Source organism: Sphaeramia orbicularis, chromosome 22, assembly GCF_902148855.1.
Source record: "Sphaeramia orbicularis chromosome 22, fSphaOr1.1, whole genome shotgun sequence".
Lineage (NCBI taxonomy): Eukaryota > Metazoa > Chordata > Actinopteri > Kurtiformes > Apogonidae > Sphaeramia > Sphaeramia orbicularis.
In genome coordinates this window covers 23,532,624-23,542,145 of record NC_043978.1, presented here as the reverse complement: position 1 = coordinate 23,542,145, position 9,522 = coordinate 23,532,624, and the positions used below count along the sequence as shown (strand labels likewise).

General features: G+C 38.2%; 1 long non-coding RNA gene across 1 annotated transcript; it reads right to left on the bottom strand.

The window, feature by feature from the left end:
* Window positions 1–358: 358 nt before the first annotated feature.
* LOC115414212 (uncharacterized) lies at window positions 359–5,567 on the bottom strand. Its single transcript, XR_003934587.1, has 3 exons — window positions 5,369–5,567; window positions 2,046–2,050; window positions 359–370 (listed from the first exon to the last, which is right to left on the bottom strand). It is a non-coding gene; the product is annotated as an uncharacterized LOC115414212 (long non-coding RNA).
* Between the last annotated feature and the right edge of the window lie 3,955 nt (window positions 5,568–9,522).

The window sequence follows — 9,522 nt, the reverse complement described above, 5'->3', positions numbered from 1 at the left end:
TGGCTGGCCTTTCATAGGCGTGCTCTCATTGAGCACTTAATCAATACCTGTCATCTTGAACTCATCCTCTAAAGTGGGCCCCTGTTCTTTGTCTGCCCTGTAATCCATCTCCATACAGCTATTTGAATTTGTATTACGCACTAAGAGGACCTTCTTCACTATCAGAAGACTTAACAGATTGTTTAAGGACCCTCAGTATGAGTTTTCATAAGCACAAGAGCTGGTTTATAAAAATCTATACAAGGGCCGGAGGACCCGGGCACAGTGGCAAGCAGGGTAAGCTGTGAACGTGTGCAGAATTTTAGATCCAGAGGAAGGCAATTTCAGTGTCTCGGTTTTTCTGATTGTTTTGTTAAAGCTGGTTTTATTGCTGTTGCTCAGCTCTTCTGTCTGTCTATTTGTTTTGGGTTTAAGGAGTCGCCAAAGGTAATTTATGGTATTTCCCCCCCTAGGAGAGTATTTGATAAGGCACTTCTAAAGCTGGCTGACTACAGGCTCGAAAAGGGGAGACTCGCTTTGGATTCCACATGAGTACGGCTTCTAAATCACTGGCAGCTTCTTGTGATTGTACTTCTGTAAGTCTATCTGTAGTGAGGAGTGATAGTGCTCCGGTTGCCACGCTAGAGCGATTATAGTTTGTGAGTTTATCTGAAGTAAACATTGATAGTATTGGAAACACAAAGACAATATGTATTTAAGTGTTTTTTTTTCTCCTTTACTCCACTTCTTTGTCACAGTTTTGCAGCTCAGCTCTCTCAGAAACCAATGTGCAGTGATCCATGCTTTTAACACAGTTAAGAAAATAGTTTTTGAAAATTGGACCTTGAAGAATTCAGAGTGGGTGAGTAATTGGAGGTCAATAGAAACCAATGCTCCACAACAGAGCTGAATCCGCAGAGAGAGAGAGAGAGAGAGAGAGACAGAGAAAGAAAAAGAGAGAGAGGAGCCAGCAGAGTGTCAATCAGCCGGCGTTTTTGCCCGCATTGCCCCTTAATTTAATCACTGTTTAATTACTGCTGTCCCCTGAGGGGCGCTCTGCTAGGTTCAGTTACAGAGCCTTTTCCCTTTCTCTGCCTCCATCTCGGGGTGCGTATTTAGCCTTCGGACACTCTCTCTAAAGCAGGCCACTTTCTCAGAAGCCTCAGCAGTATTTCAACCTTACCTCGGGGCCCCTCGCACAAATCTGCTGATGATAATGTCAAGGGCAAGCACATATGCATATGTGTGATGAGAGCTGCCTGCAGGAGGAGACACCACAAACACACAATGTTATCCAAGACGAGCAAGGGCAGGAGAAGCTCGAACCATCTCCGTGAACCCGCTGCCCACCGCAACAGGAGCAGGTCGGTCCCCCTACCCTGGTAAAGCGTCTTAAAATGTAACATTAACCATAGCTCCCACTGACAACTTCAGTCGAGGAGTACTGTTTTAATCATTTTTCACAGGCTAATGGTCTCATTAGCTTATATTTGAACCCTGTAAAAGGGCACCAGTGGCTTTTATAAATTATTCCTCTGTTGATAAGATTCTAGGGTTAACAGTGTGCTCTGATGTCAGCCATGTGGGCTTTGATTGACAGGTGTGATGGGCAGGTCAGTCGGACTTTAAGAGCTTATGTTTATTTGAACAAAAAACAATCTCAATGAAATGCATCCACTGTCCTTATATCATGATCTGACATCTCCATTCATGGCCCAAGACAGGCTGCAGTGTTCTTGACCTTTGACTTTTGGCTACAAAGGCTTTTCTTTGTTGAGTTTTCTGTCCATGCTGTGCAGGTTTTCTCCAGATCCTCCCCTTTTCTCTGTCCTGATTCTCCTGTTAGTGTCCTTGACTGAAATACTGATGAAGATCTGGAGTTGGCCCCTGAGTGCCCCCAGTGGCAACTCACTACTCTTAATGTGCTAATGCTAATGCTAATGCTAGGCACTGTGTGTGTATTAAATGCAGACACCAGTTTTCCCTATGAAGATAATAAAGTAACTCAATCTTTAAAGACGGACACTCAAGTCATACTTAGGTCACACAAACTAGTGACTTAAGACTTGTCCTCAAAAGATATTGAGACTTATCATTTTGGACTTGTGAGTTCATCATGGTCTCCTGTCTGTCAAACTGAATGTCATTCCCTCCCTTTTTACCATCAGTAACTTTACGGATGACCATGTCCACAGAAATAACTAAAGCACTCGGTGAGCGCAGACCTCCACCAAGGCAGATCAGTGCCCTGCCCAATCACCACCAAAATTTAATAATTTGTTCCTTGTGCCAGTATCAACATTTCCTGAAAATTTCATCCAAATCCGTCCATAACTTTTCAAGTTCTTTTGAACACGGACAGACAAACAAACAAACCAACGCTGGCAAAAACATAACCTCCCCAGATAGCAATTACCTTTGGGCCGGATCTGCATTAAAGCCTTTACATCCGTTTATACAGGGTGGGGAAGCAAAATTTACAATATTTTGAGGCAGGGATTGAAAGACAGTGTATGACCAATTAGTTCACTGAAAGTCATGAGAATTTATTTGCCACAAGAAAATTGACATAATAGAAAATGTTTTTATTCTATGTGTCCTCCTTCTTTCTCAATAACTGCCTTCACACGCTTCCTGAAACTTGTGTAAGTGTTCCTCAAATATTCGGGTGACAACTTCTCCCATTCTTCTTTAATAGTATCTTTAAGAAAGTCGACATTGCTGTGTGATGTTCTATTGGTAGCATGTTCTAAAACGTCCCAAATAGCAGAATCCAGAGGGTTTAGATCTGGGCTAGAAGGCGGCCATAAACATGATTCCCAAAAATTGCTAAAGTTGGATTTGTTGCTGTTGTCAACAAGTGTTTTGGTGTTCTTGTGTAAGATTTTAACTTCAAATCATATTTTACTGCATTTCTACAACATTTCTTGTTGTCTACCTCAAGTTCAATTGCCATTTTTCTCATGGATTTGGTTGGATCCTTTAGGGTTTTGGATTTGAAAGTTTCAATAAAAGCTTTGGTACGTTTTTTGTTGCTTCCTCCACTTCCAGACTTTCTCGTAATAGTTTTGCTCATAGTCATTCTCTTCTTTCCATTATAAACAGTCTTTATGGACACTCCAACTATTTTTGAAATCTCCTTTGGTGTGAAGAGTGCATTCAGCAAATCACACACTCTTTGACGTTTACTTTCCTAATTACTCATATGGGCAAAAGTTTCTGAAAAGGTATGGATAATAGTGTTAGGTATGATTATGACATCAATATATGTTTGGTTTCAAAACAATTGATGTAGTGCCTGCCGAGAAAAAACAACTAAATGTTCATTGTAAATTTTGCTTCCCCACCCTGTAGCTCACATCCTTTTTCTGACTTTGGACCAAATCTGCATCTGATCCGTCTTTCAGCTCTCTCTAGCAGTTCCGGAGTTGTGCTGGCTTACGGATTTGGCCCAGAACAGTCTCCCATCACACAACCAAGACTGATTTTCAAAGTAGTAATACTGATCTGGACCAGAATCGTAATCTGAATCTGGACTAGTCGTAATACAAATCTGGGCCAACATGATTCTTGTTTATATTCTAGATGGGATTGAACGGAGCTGGGCCAGAGCTGGACCATTTCTGTAGAAGATCTGTTTCACGGAGCAGTACCTGTTTTGGCCCGATGTGCGTTTGGACACTGGGACGGATCTGCCAAATGGTTTCGGGCCGAGTCAGGGTGTGATTCTGTTCCAGATCTGTCGCAGTATCTCTTTGCTATCTGGGTCCTTGGTGGAGGTAACAATGATCTTAGTTGCCACTACTATGCTTCTTGTTATAAATTTCAGCTTCAGAGGCTATAGTCAAAGGACGAATACGACACTCACCAGCTAATATGTCTACAGAATTTCTGGATCCATCACATATTATTTTTTCATCATCTGAAAACATACCTGGATAAATGAGTCACATCACGTGAAAAGTCATTGTGTCACCGATGGACTGTTAGATAGCTGATGCTGAGCTGAATATGTTTTCTAACATTAACTTCTTGTTATTACCTTTGTAGCAAAGGGAGCCTAACTTGATTAGATCAGTATTTGCTGAATCTTTTCTAAAGATGACTGATTGCTGGACACTTACTGTTCTGGAGGACCAGCTGAGAGAAATCCAAATGTGTCAAGGTCTTGTCATTCAAAGAAGGGTCTGTGTTTGTTTGAGTGTTTTGACAATTTGATTTTATTTTCTGAACCCTCAGGCCTGTTTTGTGATGTGCAAAGACAAGAAAACCCAATGTTTCACAGTATATCCTGTTCAATTCATGTTAAGCACAAATCTGTTCATGTTAATACAGTGTTAACTCCACAAGAAAAGCTTTCACTGTGTGTGTTTTTCATATTGCAGTGCAGTATTTTAAGTGATTACATACCAAAAAACTAATCGGTGCTGCTACATTTTTGGTATTAGATAAAGGAGTGATGATGATATAGTCCATGCTTTAAATTCCTCAGATATTGCAATGTAGAGTGGAAGGCACGCAGCAGATCATAGAACTATCATAACAACCTTAAGAAACTTGACACTTAACTTGGACCTGCCAAATCTCTTAAACAAAAAGCCTGTTTTTTTCCTTTTAGACTGTAGTTGTGGTTAAGTTTCACTTAGTGAGGATGTTGAGGGATTTTGTTTCAGTTTCATCAATTTTACTGTTGCAAAATTGTAATACAGATCCTGCCCTTCCGCTGTGCTGGGACCTAATTTTTTTTTTTTTTTAATCCTGTTTGTATTTACGTGTATGATGTTTATTAATTTAAAAGATCATTTTACAAGTCAAGAAGGACACCATTTGGGGCAAAGATGGAAAAAAAAAAAAAAAAAACATCTAGTTTTGCATTAATCCGCTTAATGGACTGCATCTCTTGTGTGAGTCATCAACAACACCAAAATTGCTGACGTTTTAGCACATTTTACTTTAATCCTCAAAAGGGAAATTAAATGTCTCATTAAGAGGTGAGATATCACTACAGTCTAGTCATGATGAAGCTGCGGAGGCAAAAGCATATGTAAATATCTTTGAATGTTATACTTTAAGAATATTTATTTCTACCTGCCTTTGTTTTGCACTGGTGTGTTGCATATCTTATCTTATCTTATCTTATCTTATCTTATCTTATCTTATCTTATCTGTCTCACAGTTACAATGACATCACCTCTGCAACTTTCAGGTGTGTAGTCTTTAAAGTATTTATGCTTATTCAAGGCCGTTTTACCACAAACTGCATCTTTCTTAACTTGGGGGGATCAAAAATAACTTATCTTTCATCACTGACTGCCTGTTAGCTCTAGGTTTGTATTATATAATTATCTGTCAGGGAGCCCACTAGTAAGTGTTGATATCTATATATTACAGTAGTTGCTTTTCCATTGAACATCTGCACAAAACTTTACCCATATTTCTTAAATGTCGAAAAAACAGAAGTGCAAAATGTCGGTTTTGCCATTAAATCACATATCTGATGATTTGTTTATTTATTATCGCGAGATGACACAAGAAGTCATTCCATAAACGTGGCAATGAACATAAATATGGTGTTGATTTACAGATATATTAATTATTACCATGTATTACCCCTCTATCTCGTACTAAATTAAAAAATAAGTGGGTTTCCCGGTGTGTCCACACATACCATGACATGTTTCTTCTTCTTCTTCGCTTGTTTTAACGTACGTCAACATCTGTTTTTTTAATTCACCTGACTCTTGTTGCAGTCTTGCGTGATACACCATTTGTGCTACACCTGAAAAACCACCTCTTGCCAGCGCAAAAACTTTTAATGGAAAAATGAGAATTTTGGCAAAATTGTCGTTTTTCCATTTGGTAAATTTTTTTGCGCAAGTTATATTTGTGCAATTTGAGGGTCAATGGAAAAGCGACTAATGACATCAGCTCTGCAACTTTCAGGTGTGTAGTCTTTAAAGTATTTATGCTTATTCAAGGCCTTTTCACCACAAACTGCATCTTTCTTGACTTGAAAATGACAAACACCATATGTGTAAATGATATTTAAATCAAAGGGGATCAAAAATAACTTATCTTTCATCACTGACTGCCTGTTTGCTCTAGTTTTGTATTATATAATTATCTGTCAGGGAGCCCACTAGTAGGTGTTGATATCTATATATTACAGTAGTTGCTTTTGCATTGAACATCTGCACAAAACTTTACCCATATTTCTTAAATGTCGAAAAAACAGAAGTGCAAAATGTCGGTTTTTCCATTAAATCACATATCCGATGATTTGTTTTATTATTGCGAGATGACACGAGAAGTCATTCCGTAAACGTGGCAATGAACATAAATATGGTGTTGATTTACAGATATATTATTATCATATATTACCCCTCTATCTCGTACTAAATTTAAAAATGATTGGGTTTCCTGGTGTGTCCACACATACTGCGATATAGTTCTTCTTCTTCACTTGTTTTAACGTACGTCAACATCTGTTTTTTAATTCACCTGACTCTTGTTGCGAAAAAAAGGTTTCTCCATTGCAGTTTTGCGTGATATACCATTTGTGCCACACCTGAAAAACCACCTCCAGCCAGCACAAAAACTTTTAATGGAAAAATGAGATTTTTGGTGAAATTGTCATTTTTCTATTAGGTAAATTTTTATACGCAAGTTATATTTGTGCAATTTGAGGGTCAATGGAAAAGCGACTAATGGTATCAGCTCTGCAACTTTCAGGTGTGTAGTCTTTAAAGTATTTATGCTTATTCAAGGCCTTTTCACCACAAACTGCATCTTTCTCAACTTGAAAATGACAAACACCCTATGTGTAAATGATATTTAATTCAAAGGGGATCAAAAATAACTTATCTTTCATCACCGACTGCCATTTGCTCTAGTTTTGGATTATATAATTATCTGTCTGGGAGCCCACTAGTAAGTGTTGATATCTATATATTACAGTGTTAATAGTGTGATCATCATAAATTAGTGTTGGTGGTAGCATAGCAGATTTTACACCTTTTTTTTTCTTTAAAAGCCAAGATGGTGATGTGAAAAAAAAAAAAAAAAAAAAAAAAACTAACTCAAAGCTTCAAAACACTTGGTACATTCACTGGTTTTATTCAGCCTGTGCTTTAAACCCAGCGTTGGGTGTAAAAGTCAGATCCTAGAGCTGTTTAACTCAGTTGAAATCACTGCTGCGAAGGGAGGTCAGGTTTACATAGATGCTCCCTTGTACTGCATAATGTGTACCAGCATATCTCCAGCCAAACACAGTACACATCTTGTGGTTTGTCTGGATTACCAGCAGCCCACCACCACACATCTTACATAGGGACTGCACCGGGGGAATAACTCACATTTAGCTCTTAAGCTACAGCAATCAATATAAATTTAGCATGGTAATGATCAGGTGCAGGGGGTGTACGTCTCCAGTGCCTCTCTCTCTCTCTCTCTCTCTCTCTCTCTCTCTCTCTCTCTCTCTCTTTTTTCCTGGTACATGCCACAGCGCTCTAGCTCCCAGAGGCCTGTGGGTAACACAAGTAAGGCTCTGCTCTGCACGTCAACTCTCAACTGAGGATTACAGCAGGGAAACAAACATACGAGGCTGTCTCAGAGTCGTAGCAACAGGCAGAGGGAATAGCCTACGTTAGTAATGAAGCCACTGACACAGGAACACACTTATGCACAGACACACACATATCTCAACAACCCTCCACTGTTCGCTTCCTGTAGAAGCAGAGGTATTTTAGACTGTTAAGGATATAATGGGACAAATAGAGATGATGTGATGAAGGGGTTGTGTATTTGTGGGTCTGTGTGTGTGTGTGTGTGTGTGTGTGTGGGTGTGACTGACTGATAGATGAGATGCTGTCTCTCAGGAGAGTGTCCATGATGATGACTATCACCAGGGGAGGAGAATCGTGACTCCTGGGTATTCAGATTGGAGTGTTGACAGGTTTATTATTAAAGTTAGTTTTTTTTTCTCTCTCTCTTCTTCCTCTCTCTTCTTCTTTACACTGGATGGGTGGTGTCAGGGTGTGATAGTCGCTGTCCTCTTTTGCAGTTTCCTTTCTTGACAGACAACAACACAACTCTACTGGTATATCTACAGAAGCTGGCAACCTTTTTTTTTTTTTTTTTTTTTTTTTTCTTTTATTTTACACTACAACAATAACAGATTAACCCTTTTATGCATGAACTATGAGAACCTTATTCAATTTTTTTTTTTCCCTGGGTGTTTTTATTCTTCTTTAGGCATGAAAAAAACTGATTGAAAATTTTTTGAAGAACTTATTTTTCATGGAGTTGCAAAAATGTCCACTCAGCTGGACACCATGCCGTTAGTTTTTGGAACAAAGAAACATGTATTTACTGATATACTGCACGAAAACTATGAAATAAAAAAAATTTTATCCCATAAAGACCCAAACATCCACCAGCAACCAAAACCATTTACTGATCTAAAATGTATAGTACCTTTTTAATCCACTAATCCTGTCAATACATATGAGTAATTGGTGTAAAATTCAATTTTTTATCTTTTCATGGTTATCAGATATGACCCATTTGGATGTTCAGAGGCTCTATAGTTACCGTGGAAACACCATCATTTTCTACAACATTGATTCATCAGTAAAACTCATGGAGTTGGATAAATAACAGCAGTCATAGATGCTTGTTTTATGTTGAAAAAGTCACTTTTTCTTCAGTTTTCTCTGTTTTTTGATGTAATAACCCAAAAGTTTAATCTGAGTTTTTATGAACATCTATATGATCAGTACATTATATACTGGAAAATACTTTACTTTCACTGGAAAAATGCAAAATACAGAAGAGTATTTCATAATAAATGTCAACAAATCACTTAACAAAAAAAAAAAAAAAATCATTCTAACTACTGCATAAGTAGCACTGGGTCTTTATGGGTTAATGCTGCTAATCTGATATTTTCTCACATTTTAATATATTCTAATGCAAATAAAAATTGTGTTTAAAAAAATGTCAATTACAGCCTAACAACAATTTGCAATTAATTTACACTCAAACATGTTACTGCAAATCAGGTTTATCAAGAACAGCAAAGTTACAGGAATGGTATGAATTGCAGTGGATGAGAGAATGCATAAGTGTCCACTGTGTTGACTGATATGGAACTAAAACTACAAAACCCATGAATGTACAAGAGAACTGTCCACTGTAGTGACCACTATGCATGAAAGGGTTAATTGAAAAGTAAACACTTTTATTTCCGTACACACAGTTGTTAAGCATTTACGCTTTATATACAGCAGCATTTATGCCAAAACCAAATTGGCTGGAGGACTGAGCCAAATGTAATCCCTTTTAAGATGGCTAGCTGGCCTTGTTTGCGTCGAGCAGGATGCCTACCAAACCCGTAATGCAATTGACGACCTGCTGCATGTGACATTAATAAAGATGGAACATGTACAGGAAATTAAACTCTCACTTTCCTATTGTAATGAGATGGTATCCATCATGATACTGTTTGCTTCCCAATCAGATAAAATGATCAAATTGAAGCTC